Below are 14,869 nucleotides of genomic sequence, written 5' to 3' on the forward strand. Positions count from 1 at the left end.
GCTACTGTAGAGTTGGTTGCAAACATGCTGACAAAAGCATGATCTATGCCCAAGTGATTAATACCTTTTTGCCATTGCCGCAAATACCCAGGTTATTGCCGTGTTTACCCGGGATATGGTTAATACCCCTTTTACACCGGAGCTAAAACTCGGGTTATTGCAGGGTTAACTCGGGCAGAGCTGCTCGTAAGCGGCCGCTCGTTCGCTCTGAGCGATGTTAGCACAACTGCGCATGCGTATGGGTCGTAATGCACATGCGCAAACCAGTCATTGCGGTCGGAAAACAGCGAGGGACTGCTAATTTGATTGACAGAATGTACCGTTTGTGGGTGGTAACAGGGGAAGGTGCTTAAAAATGGTGGAGTGGAGATCCGAACGCAGGCGTGCTTAATGGTCAAAAGGGCGTTTAATGGGAGTGCATAATTAGTAAAGGAGCGTCATCGACCACGTCACTTGGTTGTCTTTTAGCCTGAAAAACCTACCACAAGCACTGCGAGCAGTCAGATGCCTTTCGATGTACTCGATTAATCTAATAAATACCAGAGAGGACGTGTGATGCGAACGGCAAAGGGGCGTCTTTACAAAATAGCGAGCGCATTTTTCATTCGCTCGCTCAGACATAGAGGTGTCAACAAACCGCGAGCGCTCAATTTAAATAGCCGGCCTCTTTTTTGGAACGAGCGTCCGCAAATAGCATCCGGCTCTGAATCAGGCCCTCTGTTCCAACTCCGGGTCAGACCTGGAATTTTGGTGGAAAAGGGGTGTTAGTGGAAAATGCTCTTCCCTGGTCACCGGTCCGCTCCAATCTGGCATTCGGGGGAGAGCTGAAGTTTCAGGCACTTGGTGATGACATCATCTCCAAGCGATGGCACTGCACCCGTGTGCAGTGTGTATGCCACCGTCCCGGAATCGGAACAGTGGTATCAGAAGAAAGCACCAATCAGTGTCAGCAGAGTGTTTGTAAACAGCAGAGGCTGGGCAACCTGGGGAGGGCAGACCCAAGTGCCAGCAATAACTCAGGTTATTGCACATGAATGCGCAGCAACCCGGGTTACTGTGCAGTGTAAAAGGGCCAGGTTAAAATAACCTGGGTCGAGTGGCCCGGCATGGCATTTCTACCCTGGTAACAAGAAGGGTTAAACACGGGTTCAACCCAGCTCGCGATGCAGTGTGAACAGGTAACCTGGGTTGATGTGACCCGGGTCCCGTTCACAGCATAGGAAGAGCTGACACTTGGAGATGATCTCATCTCCAAGCACCGACTCAGCACGTGATGGCGGGCCGTCAGTCTGAAGGTCTCAGCCGAGTTGCACCCGGGATGAACCTGTGAACAAAATCCCGGGTGCGACACGGTATTGCAATGTGAAAGGGGTATAAGTGGCCCCAGCTTTTACACTATTCCAGAGGTTCCCAAACTCTGCTATTACAGTCCACATTTTAAGGATATCCATGCTTGAGCACAGGTGACTTAATTAGTATCTCAGTCAATTTGATTTAAACATATGGACTGAAGCATGGAAACCTTTCAAACCTGGACTGTAATGGCGGCGTTTGGGAAACTCTGAACTATGCAAAGGAAAACTGGGCATGACAGAAACCACTGTAGGTGTGGTTTATCTACTGTGAGTGTGGTTTAAATAACCAATTAAATATATGAAAAATGGTTATGTCAGGGGGTTATAAACAAATCAATGTTCTCCCCAGGATCAATTTCATGGACACTTTATTAGCAGAGTATAGAATTAATTTGATGCGGGGGTCTGCGTACTGGACCCATAACCTATTAGCAGAATGTCTTTGCAGAGTAGTGTTGTGATGCATAGCAGAGTGTGCAACAGACAATGGTGGATAATTGCTTGTCCCAGATAGCTACCAGGGTGGTCAGACTGTATGTGATGGTATGTGTTGTGCAGTTGTTTGGTGCTGGTGGTGGATAGTCCACACGTGCTATAACTTAACCAGATCTAAACCTGGTAGAATCAGCAGGTGGCAAATAACACAAGGATATAACAGGTACAGTTGCAATAGAGTAGAAGCAGCATGGATCCCTTTGGGATATTGCTGGACATTATAATGCATCATGAGTTTGGGTGTAATGGACACCAGTAAGTGGTAGCGTTAATGCCCTGTAATACAGCGGTGTTAGTATAGTGTACTTGCAGCAGCCTAGGATGCTGAGGGCGGTATGTACTTAAGGGTGAAATGCTGTAAAAACCCTGAATACCCATATTTTAGGAGTTTTGGCTGCAGAGTAGTGCGTGCGGCAAAGCCGTGCATCAGTGAAAAGGGGGCATCCCCCATTTAAGTCACTCCAGGGATGCCGGAGAGGTGGACTGCCCCTGGGGACCAGTCTATTTGCAGTGCCGGCTCCCTCACTGTCAGGAGCCGAGTGCTGCATGTAATGCTACGTCATCACTTAGGTGTCACCTGTCAGCGGTTGGCACCCGGGTAATGGTCTCCAAAGAGAAAGATGTGCGGAAACACTGCATGTCAGAGGTCTGACTTGCTGGCTGTAATCTGGCAGGTTCTAGTGACCACCAACTCAGTCTGTCTGCTTGCCTATGGATTGAGGCAGCACCAGAGCATACTTCATCCAACATGCTCCACCAACACAAACCGAATTTAGGTGTTCCCATTCGAACCGAATCCGAGTTCGGAAACACTTTGGGGTACCGAGTCAAACCGAGTCCCGTTTTTTTTTTTTTTTGTATTCGTTTATTGAATGGTTTTAACAATACAGTGGGTTATATAATTGTCACCGTATATAACATTGGCTTAGAGCATAACAGAAATAAACAATTGGCAACAATTATCAAAAAATAGATAATTATTCAATAGACCATAACTATTCATCTAATAATCACACAAACGTAGAAGAGAAAAAGAAGAAAAAAATTCTTCAAAAAAAATGAAGCTAGAGGGCATTTGTGGGAAAGAAGGGGGGGGACAATAAAAAAAAGGAGATGTAGAAATGGAGGAGAAAAGGGAAAGTTAGGGGAAAGCGAGTCGGGAGGGGGGACATGATAAGACGGGGAAAGGAAATATAAACATATATTGATGTCTAGTTGTGAAAAAGAGAATTAGGTTGAAGCTAACCTAGACCTGGGAGAGGCGATTTATGAAAGGCATACCGGGATTTCCACACTGCATGAAACTTCTGGACATTATTGTACCTTAGACTGGTAATATATTCCATTTTTGCTATGAACCAGATTCTGTTCAAAAGTTCTTGGTACGCGGTGTTTTCCAGTTACAGGCAATTTGATACTTGGCAGCGCAAGAGATATGAAGAACTAGTTTATTGGAGTTGTTGGGGATGGAGTCAATCGGAGCGCAAAGTAGAAGAGTAGCTGGAGTGGGAGAAGTCAGGTTGTCAGTAACTTGAGATAGGAGGGTACCGACCATGTTCCAAAATGGGATGATCAAAGATCAAGTCCACCAGATGTGAAAAAATGTCCCCACTTGACCGCAACCCCTCCAGCATGAGCTGGAGGAGTTGGGATAGATCTGGTGTAGACACTCTGGCACTAAATACCATCTGGAATACACCTTATAAGAGTTCTCATGGATGGCCACGCTAATAGAGCATTTCAAAACAGCTAGACGTATAGCGTCCCATGTTTCTTCCCCTAAAGAGAGGCCAAGATCCGTTTCCCAAGCCCTCTCGTGTGTTTCAAGTTGAGGAGACTCCAATGCTAATATAGAGTGATAAAGGTGTGAGATGGTACCCTTATCGTTATGTCTGTAGGTACATAGTCTCTCTATAGGGGTAGGGGTAAGGGGGGATTGAGCGGGAAGTATTGAGGTGGTGAAATGTCGGATTTGTAGATATTGATAATGGAGTTTATTGGGTATGTTATGCTTGTCTTGAATGTCCAGAAGGAAAGGACTTAGGAGAGGAAGCTTCAATTATATGTGAAACCTTGTGACGGCTGCTATTATCTAGGGATCTGCCATTGTTTGAGATAAACACGGGGGGAATGCAGGATTGTTCCAAATGGGTGTTAGAGGGGAGGGGCGTGTAGAGAGATTTAGTTTTTTATTGAGTGAGTCCCAATTACTGAGAGTCAGTGCTATAGTGGGACATAGAAGAGCAGATCTAGGTCTATGTTCACGGGTCAACCAGGGTAGATATGAAACCGAGTGTACAGCCACCAAATCACTCTCCAAATCAACCCACCTCTTGATATGGCGAGGTGAATGCCATGCAGTCATCTGGCTCAACCGGGTCGCTTTATAATAACGGAGAAGAGAGGGCAGCTCTAAACCTCCGTCCCAAGAATGTTTGAAGAGTATGTCTTGACGAATCCGGGGTTTTCGATAGTTCCAAATAAATTTACAGAGAGTGGTTTGAAGGGAATTGAGGGTGTGAGAAGGGATAGACACAGGGAGAGTTTGGAAGAGGTATAATAATTTGGGGAGAATAATCATTTTTACGGCGTTAATACGACCCACCCAGGAAAGAAAATATGTTTGACACTGTTGTAGGTCTCTTAGGATTAATCTGATGAGGGGGGGTAGTTAGTTTTATATAGGGAATCATAAGATTTAGTGATGAGAACCCCTAAATATTTAAGGGAATCTTTTTTACAAATAAAGTTAAAGTTTGATTGCAACAATGATTTCGTACTGCTAGGTAGGTGAAGAGGGAGAGCTTCGGATTTGGTGTGGTTAACTTTGTAACCAGATAGAGAACCATATATGGAGAGTTCTCAAAACAAATTTGGGAGAGATGTGAGTGGCTTTGTCAGTGTGAAAAGTATGTCATCTGCGAATAAGGAAAGGGTGTATTGAGAGTGTTTAACCTTGACTCCACTAATGTCTGGATTGGCCCATACATGAGCAGCAAGTGGCTCAATAATAAGGGTGAATATTAGCGTTGACAAAGAGCACCCCTGTCTGGTTCCGTTGGTTATTGAAAATGAGTCGGAAAGTACACCTCCTGCTGAAACAGTAGCCGACGGATCAGAATAAAGAGCTTGTATAGCTTGTAAGAATTTTCCCTGAAACCCGTATTAGCGAAGTGTTTGGATAAGAAAAGGCCAGGAAACCCTGTCAAAGGCCTTCTCCGTGTCCAGAGCAAGCAGCAGAGAAGGCAGTTTGTGGGTATTAATATAATGAATTAGATCAATTGTTCGTCTAGTGTTATCCAACGCTTGCCTGGATGGGACAAAGCCCACTTGGTCGGGGTGAATTAGTGAGGGGAGGAGGGGGCTCAGGCTATTTGCTATTACCTTAGCAAAGAGTTTTAAATCAGTATTGAGTAGCGAAATGGGATGATAATTAGACACTAGAAGGGGATCCTTATCAGGTTTCGGGATGACTGTGATGGAAGCTTTGGTCGTGTGCGGATGAAATAAAGATCCTTCTAGAATACAATTACAAGCCTCAGTTAAATGTAGGATCAGGGAGGTTTGGAAAGTTTTATAATAGGATATTGGAAGTCCATCGGGGCCGGTGCCTTTGAAGATTTTTGTGTTTTGAGAGCTAAAACTATTTCTTCTGCAGAAATGGGGTCACTAAGAGCAGTAGAAGTGGTGGAGTCAATTTGGGGAAGATTACAGGAAACCAAATAATTCGTAATTGAGGGGTCCATGCTACCGTCAGTGGGTGGGGGAAGGTTGTAGAGGTGTTCGTAATAGTTTTTAAATAGAGAATTGATAGTAATTGGATTGTGATGATTAGTGTCAAGATCGTCTTTTAAAGCTGGAATGGCTGTTCTGGCTTTTCGAGCTTTTAACCTATTGGCTAGAAGGGAGTCAGCTTTATTGCTTTTTTCATCTAATTTTTGGTTAAGCCAGCGTAGGGATTGCTCAGTCTTTTCAGCGTTAAGGGCATTGAGGGCTGTCCTAGCAGATGTCAATTGGGCATATAAAGAACGGGAGGGTGTACATTTATGAGCGGTTTCAAGTTGATGAATTTCCACGGTTAGGGATTTTATTTGGGACCTTCGTTCTTTGTTTCTAAAGGAAGCGTAACTAATGATGTGTCCTCTGATGACAGCTTTATGCGCCTCCCACACTAGGGGGGTACAAGTAGGGGTATTGTTTAGAGAAAAGTAGTCCTCGAGGGCAGATTTGACCTTTTCCTGAAATTTTGGGATATTAAATAGAGTTTCATTTAAACGCCACAGTGGACGTGAGGACGGGACATCAAAAAAATCAAAAGACGCGGTAGCGATGGAGTGGTCCGACCAAGGGTTAGACACAATAGAGGCGTCTACAAGGTGTTTAGAAGCTGGAGTACGGCATAGAATAAGGTCTATCCTTGAGTAGGTCTGGTGGGGAATCGAAAAGAAAGTGAAATCCCTAGATGAGGGGTTGAGAGCCCGCCATGTATCGAATAAACCTGGTTCGCGAAGGTGTTTGTTTAGAGAGCGAGTGGCTGGACAGGGTCATACACTGGTAGGAGCAGGACCTTTATCAAGGTCGTGGTTAAGGATTGCATTGAAGTCTCCGCCTATGATGAGGCTGCCTATCCTATATTTATTTATTTTAGAAAAAACAGAATTGAAAAATGATGACTGACTCGAGTTAGGTGCATATATATTAATGATTGTGCGCTCTAAATTACCCAATTTGCCCGTCAGGATAATATATCTCCCTTCTGAGTCTGTGTGTACCGTGTATAGGGAGAACGGAATTTTACTATTGATCAGTGTCGCCACTCCATTACGTTTGGATTGGTTAGAAGAGTAATATGCAGTGGGGAAATTCCTAGCATGCAGTGAGGGATGCATTTGCGCTTTAAAGTGGGTTTCCTGAATAAGGACAATCCCAGCCTTGAGGTCTCGGATGGTTAGAAAAAGCGATGAGCGCTTCTGAGGGGTATTTAAACCCTTGGCATTGAGGGACGCAAAAGTCAGCGTCATTTTAGTGGGGTACAGTAATCAATGTAGATAGAATGTAGATAGAGAGAACCCGACTCGCTAAGGTAGGGGGAAGAAGAAAAGAAGATAAAGAGGGGGAAAGAAGAATGGGGAATGGGAAGGAGTTAAGAGTATTAAGGATAGAGGGAGAAGAACCGAATGTGAGTTCCCCTTGTCCAGCAGGGGAAGACACACACGGAAGTCAGGACTAAGCAGTCCAAAAAGATAGTGCGGAGGATAGTCCGAACTATCTTGGGGTAACTAGTTCAAGTATATTAGAGAAGAAATTATTGCATGTACAGGAGGGTACAGAGTATGTATAGGAGAAGAAAGAGAGAGTGCTAGGGAGCCATGGCCCCCCATTTGTGGTTGAGAAATAAAAGAAAATGAAATGAAGACCTATTAAACATTGCAGAGGATTCACTGTGATTTGTTGGGGGAAAAAAAGGGGGTAGGAGGTAAGAAGAACTAAAAGGATACAGTAGAAGGACTTATCAAATACAAGGTATGAGGTAGAATAAAACTAAACAAAAAACATGTCTAAATAGTTTAAATAGGTTCGTAGGCGATTCCTAGAAACACACTAAGGGCATACTAATATTACTCATGGGTAAACCATGCGTAATATTCTGGTGGGCATATCAATCTGGCAACCGCTATGAAATCAGCTACATAAAATAAAAATGTATCCATAAGATAAACGATAAAGCAGTGGAGCATATAAAACAGTTACAGATATCAGAGTACACAATCACATAACTAAGAAAAAGGATATGAGATAGTCAATCTCTGTCATATAGTTAAAGGTTTCTCTGAAGAATGTCCAATTATCGTAAATAAACTGAGATAGGAATGAGAGCCATTACGGAGACTCAAGTGCATTATATGTCCTCTGATGCAGTCGGAGGAGGACCCGAGTCTTCTAAGTGGGCGAGAAAGTCTTTGCCTTCTTTAGAATCTCTGATGACGATTGTTTTACCATTGAAATCAACTATTAGTTTGAAGGGGAAATCCCAACAATAGTGAATCCCCCATGCCTGGAGTGCTCTCGTCAGATCTTGAAGTTCTCTGCGCTTCAAAATTGTAATGGGAGCTAGATCTTGGAAGAATTGCAATTTGATGTTATCATATAAAACATGGGGTTTTCCACGTGTCGGAGACAAGACTCTTTCTTTATCTTTGTAGCTTAGGAAGCGTGTGACTACATCCCTTGGGGGTTCACCATCTCTAGGTTTGGGCCTGAGGGCTCGGTGGGCTCTTTCCAGGGGTATTTGCTGAGGGCTTAGGTCTTGGAGAACGGAGGAGAACACTTTATGAAGGTAAGTCTCTAGGGTGTCCGGGGACACCGATTCTGGGATGTTTCGTATGCGGAGATTGTTTCTTCTTTCTCGGTTCTCCAGGTCCTCATTTTTGGTACGGAGATCAGCGAGATCTTGGACAATGTGGTCAATGTCCCGATGAATCTCGTTCTGAAATTTTTGAAGGGAATCCTGACGGGATTCCAATTTAGATGTTCTAGTAGATAGGGAGGAGAGATCTGACTTTATAGAGGAAACTGCTTTATCCAGTTTGGATTCTAGAGATTATTTAAGGTCTGTGAAAAGGGATCGCAGTGCCATAATATCCTCTTTGGTGGAAAGGGCTGGGGAGGATGAATCTTCTCTTTCCGTCTGGGAATGACTGGGGGAAGGAGGATCGGTAGCCATTGAGGATTTGTCCCCCTTAGAAAAATGGTGCGAGATATCACCACCAACTCGTTTTCTAGTATTACCAGTGGGCACCCGGCTCCTTTTTGGTAGCTGGAGGACGGAGCTGACCTGTTCATGGTGTTAGTGTGGAGTTGGTTGTCAGGGGAGAGCAAAATGGCTGGGATGTCTTTTGAGCTTAGTTGAATAGTGACAGGGGGCCCAATGTAGTGGGTGTCTGCAAGTATGCACAGGATTGAGTTATGAGGCCTTTGTAGAGAAAAGAACCACAGGAGGGCACCGCCCCAACACTCTCAGGGGATCATTGATTTCAATTACGTACATAATTATCTCAGTATTACACATCTGTGTTTTAATGCTTTCTGCCCTTGTGCAGTGACCAGAAAGACAGGGGAAGTACACCTTCAGCTCTCTCTTGGATTCCTAGTTGGGAATAAGGTTGGCTGGTACTGACCTTGGTATGCTGAGTATAGGTCAGCAGTTGAGGGCCTCTATTACAAGTCCCACAGTCTGTCCTTTTGGGCTTGTGAGTTAGAGTCACCTTGCAGCCTGTCACTAGGGATGCAGAGGTGATTATAAAGCCACACGCAGGTGAGAGAAATGCTGCAGCAGGTCGGGTGTTTGCTGCAGGAAGGAGAGGCTGAGTCCCAATATGGCAGCTCCCTGCTAGTCTCTGGGTATCACAGGGCCGCTCCCCAGGGCTTGTGGGGATGTTATGGGCGGATATGCGGAGGCAGGGTCTGTGAGGAGAGGCAGCGGCACCCCCGTTTGATCGCGGGGTTCAGTGCGGGTGGTCGCAACGTGTCCCGCAGGCCGTGCGCCACTCCAACTCGAGCCCGCGGCTTATGGGTGGCAGGTAGGCCTCACTCCGGCCGGAGGTGCGTATCCACTCTAGGGTCACTGGTGAGCGCGGCAATCGGGGTGATTGTGGTGGGATGGAGTGCAGACAGGGTGAGATTAGATGTGGGAAAGGCAGGAGCTCCACACATCTTTGTCTGCTCGGCTTGCCCGCTAAGCCACGCCTCCGAGTCCCATTTTTTATTTTGATTTTTTAAAAATACAGATCCTAAACACGTGAGGGTGGTTTTGCAAAACCAAAACACAAAGATAAATCCATAACCAAAACCAAAGCACGGGATTTGGCACACATCTCTAGTTTTTGCCACCAGCACTATCTTGCTTCAAGGGTCTGACAGCCAAAATCAGAATCCAGCTGTGCTTCCATTTCTGTGACAGGCACAGTAAAATAAGATCCCTTCCCTGTCTTTAGGGGAAAAATGTGGTTTGGAAAGTGGGAACATTGCAGAGAGGGTAGATGGAGAGTACAGACCAGCAATGTGTCACACCTGACAGATATATCTGCAGATGATGGACGTTCATACACACTGAACAGCCATTCCTGGGTGGTGACAGCAGTTCCTGGGTGGTGACTGGAAGCTGGCCTGAAATTAACTCAAAGTCTGCATTGTGGGCATCTATGGGAGATTCGTGGGCGTGTCAATGAAAGTGGCTGCGTTCTTAAATGAACAACAACTTCCACAGAGGCCATGTTCAGACAGAAAAGCTGCATCTGCCATTGGGCTTGTGCAAATTTGGGTGGCGACTTCCCAATCACCAGCAGTGTTACAGCATGCAGGAACACAGAAAGTGGGCGTCTCAGTGCTTGCTCATTCAAACGCACATTAGAACACATGGGGATTTTGAATGATATACGTAGCTGCCATAAATCCTCCAAACAGATGCAAGAGCAGACCTCTGAACCAGGCTATGGCAGAGGTTCCCAAACGTGGTCCTCAACCAGGGCCGGTGCTACCACTAGGCAAGCTTAGGCAGCAACCTAGGGGTGCTGGCCATTAGAGGGCGCTTCTGAGTCCACCTAACTATGGAGGGTGCAGGGGGTGCGGTTGCTATGGGGCCCGACGGCCCAGCGATCGCACCCCCTGCAACCTCCATTTGCCAGACGACCGCTGAGATTGTGTTACCAGCGGGCACCCGGCTCCTTTTCTCCCCCCTTCGGCGGTAGCTGGAGGACGGAGCTCACTCCTGAGCTTCGGCTTCCGGGTCCTGCAGTGCACTATGGGAGTGACGTCATGACGTCACTCCCATATTTCCGAGGAGCAGACGCCGAGGACGGATGGCAGCAGGCACTGGAGCGGGTTTAAGGTAAGTATTTTTTGTATTTTTTTGTGTGTATGTGTGTGCACGGGGGGGGGCTTACTACAGGGGGCACTACAGGGGCCTTAATACTGGGGGCATCATATGGGGGCACTATTGGGAGCACTACAACTGGGGGCACTACAGGGGCCCTTACTACTGGGGGCACTTCAAGGGGCATTACTACTGGGGCAATGCAGGGAACATTACTATTGGGGGCACTACAGGGCCAGCACTGCAGGGAGCATTACTACTGGGGGCACTGCAAGGGCATTACTACTGGGGGCACTTCAGGGAGCATTACTACTGGGGGCACTGCAGGGAACATTACTATTGGGGGCACTACAAGGACATTACTACTGGGGGCACTACAAGGGCATTACACCTGGGGGCACTGCAGGGAGCATTACTGCTGGGGGCACTACAAGGGCATTACTACTGGGGGCACTGCAGGGAGCATTACTATTGTGGGCACTACAAGGGCATTACTACTGGGGGCACTGCAGAGAGCATTACTTCCAGGGGCACTACGAGGGCAATACAACTGGGGGCATTACAGGGGCCCTTACTACTGGGAGAATCAGCCCTTTAATTCGGGTCATGTGAATAATATTAGGGCGCTGTGTATGTATCTGTGAGCTGGATGGAGGGTTTGGGGGAAAACAGGGGCGGCATTGTGAACCTTTGCCTAGGCGCCCTGAAACCTTGCACCGGCCCTGTCCTCAAGGCACCCCTACAGTTCAGGTTTTAGACATATCAATGGTTAAGCACAGGTGGTTAAATCAAATTGACTGAGGTACTAATTAATTCGCCTGTGCTCATCCATGGATATCTCTAAAACCTGAACTGTTGGGGAGCCTTGAGGACAGAGTTTGGGTACATCTGGGCTATGGGGTACAATTACTAAAGTGAGAGTTTTTAGAAGTGGAGATGATGCCCATAGCAACCAATCAGATGCTAGCTATTATCTTCTAGAAGGTGCTAGTTGAAAGTTAAGTAGAATCTGATTGGTTGCTATGGGCAACATTTCCACTTCTAAAAACTCTCACTTAAGTAACTATACCCCTATTTGTCTCAGTATGCAGCACTGTGGGCCACATTTATCAATGAGTTTTATCACAAACAATATATATATATATGTATATATATGTGTGTATACTAGAGATGTGCGCCGACCCTCGTGTTTTGGTTTTGGATCTGGATCCCCCCTGGTTTTGGATCTGAATTGGTTTTGTCAAAACCTCACTTCCGTGTTTTGTTTTTGTGTTTTGGTTTTGGATCTGGATTTTTCTTAAAAAATCATAAAAACAGCTAAAATCACATAATTTGGGCCTGTTTTTGTTCCTACAGTATACCGTATATATTCGAGTATAAGCTGAGTTTTTCAGCACATTTTTTGTGCAGAAAAAGCACCCCCTCGGCTTATACTCGAGTCATGCCCGCATGGTACGCAGCTGAGTAGCGTACCATGCGGGCTGCGGTGCAGACTGTGTCTCTGTGACACAGCTGCACTGCGTGTGTAGCGCTGACCGGACGGAGTTCGGTCAGCGCTACACACTGCCAAACACACAGCCGCTGGAGCCGGCAGCTGTGTGTTTGTTGTAATCAGCAGCCGATGAGAGTCTGTCAGACTCTCATCAGCCGCTGCTGCTCCCACTGCGGGAGCCATCTTCCGGCTCCCGAAGTGGGTAATGGGAGAGACGTCATCATGACGATGTCTCTCCCATAATGCAAAGCGGCCGGAGGAGCCAGTAGCAGCGTCGGGACCAGGAGCGGGGTTTCAGGTAAGCGTTTTTTTTTTTATTACATCTCTCTCTACTGGGGGGGCTACTACTGGGGGCAGTACCAGGGGGGAATTACTACTGGGGGCACTACCATGGGGGTATTAATACTGGGGGCACTACCAGGGGAGGATATTGCTAATGGGGGCACTACCAGGGGGGTATTACTACTGGGGGCACTACCAGGGGGGTTATTACTACTGGGGGCACTACCAGAGGGGGAATATTACTACTGGGGGCAGTACCAGGGGGGGATTACTACTGGGTCAGTACCAGGGGGGGATTAAAACTGGGGGCACTACCAGGGGGGGATATTGCTACTGGGGGCACTACCAGGGGGGTATTACTACTGGTGGCACTACCAGGGGGGGTATTTCTACTGGGGGCACTACCAGAGGGGGAATATTACTACTGGGGGCAGTACCAGGGGAGGGATTACTACCAGTAGCTGCTGCATTTCCCACCCTAGGCTTATACTCAAGTCAATAAGTTTTCCCATTTTTTTGTGGTAAAATTAGGTACCTCTGCTTATATTCGGGTCAACTTATACTCGAGTATATACCGTAGTTACAGCCCTAAGAGGGGTGAATATGTTGTGGACAATGGAGGTGGTGCCCCTTCAGAGCTAGAGCCCGGTGGCAGGTGCCTCCATTGTCTCCCATAGTTCCGCCCCTGCTCTTGATTGTCATGTGTCTGAAAAATGACGAGCTGATTGGATGGAGCACCATTTAATATTAGTAATGAGTGCTTAATAGGATATCACTCTGATAAATCTGGACATTAGATGTTACCGTTAAGTCACTTGAAATTTGTTTGGTACAGTAAACCTCCTCTTAATGTAGGTTTGGTCCCATTGCAATTCAATAGCAGTTCTGCTAGGTACAGTGCATCTGTAAAGTATTTGCAGCGTTTCACTTTTTCCACATTTTGTTATGATACAGCCTTATTCTAACATGGAATAAATTCATTTTTGTCCTCAAAATTCTACACACAATGGCCCTGATTCAGAGCCGGACGCTCTGACCAGAGCGCTCACTCTGAATCAGGGATCTCCTCCATTAAAATGGAGCGTCCTCCTGGACGCTCGTATAGCTGTGGGTCACCACCCACAGCATATATGAGCGTGCAAAAAGATGGTCGCAATGGTCTTGACCATCGCGACCATCGGACTTGCTAGGGAAACCCTGCGGTCGGGTTTCCCAGCCGCAAGCCCAGGAGTGATTTTGGCTCTATCAGAGCCAAAATCACTCCCACTGACATCACTAGTGATGTCAGTGGGGCCGGCTTCAGACGGTAGGCGTTCCCATGTGAACGCCTCCGTCTGGCAGGCACGCCCCCAGCACGCCGTCAGCATGCCCCCTTTGGTGCGAGACCCCGAGCGATGGAGAGCCCGTCGCTCGCCGGGTCTCGCGCATGCGCACGACGGAGCTCCCTCCGTCGTGCGCATGCGCAGTGGGGAACATCGACCCACTTGCGAGCATACTGCCGCTCGCGAGTGGGTCTAAATGACCCCCAATACCCCATAATGACAACGTGTAAAAAGTTTTTTTTGAGATTTTTGCTAATCTAATAAAAAAAAAAAAAATAAGAAATCACAGCCTTTGCTCAAATACTTTGTTGATGCACTTTTGGCAGCAATTACAGCCTCAAGTCTTTTTGAATATGATGCCACAAGCTTGGCACACCTATCTTTGGGCAGTTTCGCACATTCCTCTTTGCAGCGCCTCTCAAGCTCCATCAGGTTGAATGGGAAGCGTCGATGCACAGCCATTTTCAGATCTCTCCAGAGATGTTCAATCAGATTCAAGTCTGGGCTCTGGCTGGGCCACTCAAGGACATTCACAGAGTTGTCCTGAAGCCACTCCTTTGATATCTTGGCTGTGTGCTTAGGGTCATTGTCCTGCTGAAAGATGAACCGTCACCCCAGTCTGAGGTCAAGAGTGCTCTGGAGCAGGTTTTCATCCAGGATGTCTCTGTACATTGCTGCATTCATCTTTCCCTCTATCCTGACTAGTCTCCCAGTTCCTGCCGCTGAAAAACCATCCCCACAGCATGAGGCTGCCACCACCATGCTTCACTGTAGGGATAGTATTGGCCTGGTGATGAAACATAAGGTGGCTGGACATGCAATACTGCTTGTATGAAAGTTCTAACTTCTGGAGAAGATGCCTCTGAAAAAGTATGGACAAAGCTGAAATCTGACCCTTCAGGGAAGAGAGGTGAAGGCCATTGGACAATCCGTGGTAAACGGAACCTAGAAGCCGAAACTCTTAGCTGTGCACCATACCCTATGATAAATAATTTAAGTGAATGAGCTACAGTGCATCCGGAAGTATTCACACTGCTTCAGTTTTTCCACA

Source organism: Taudactylus pleione, unplaced genomic scaffold (genome assembly GCF_031769625.1).
Source record: "Taudactylus pleione unplaced genomic scaffold, aTauple2 ptg000149l, whole genome shotgun sequence".
Taxonomy (NCBI): Eukaryota; Metazoa; Chordata; class Amphibia; order Anura; family Myobatrachidae; genus Taudactylus; species Taudactylus pleione.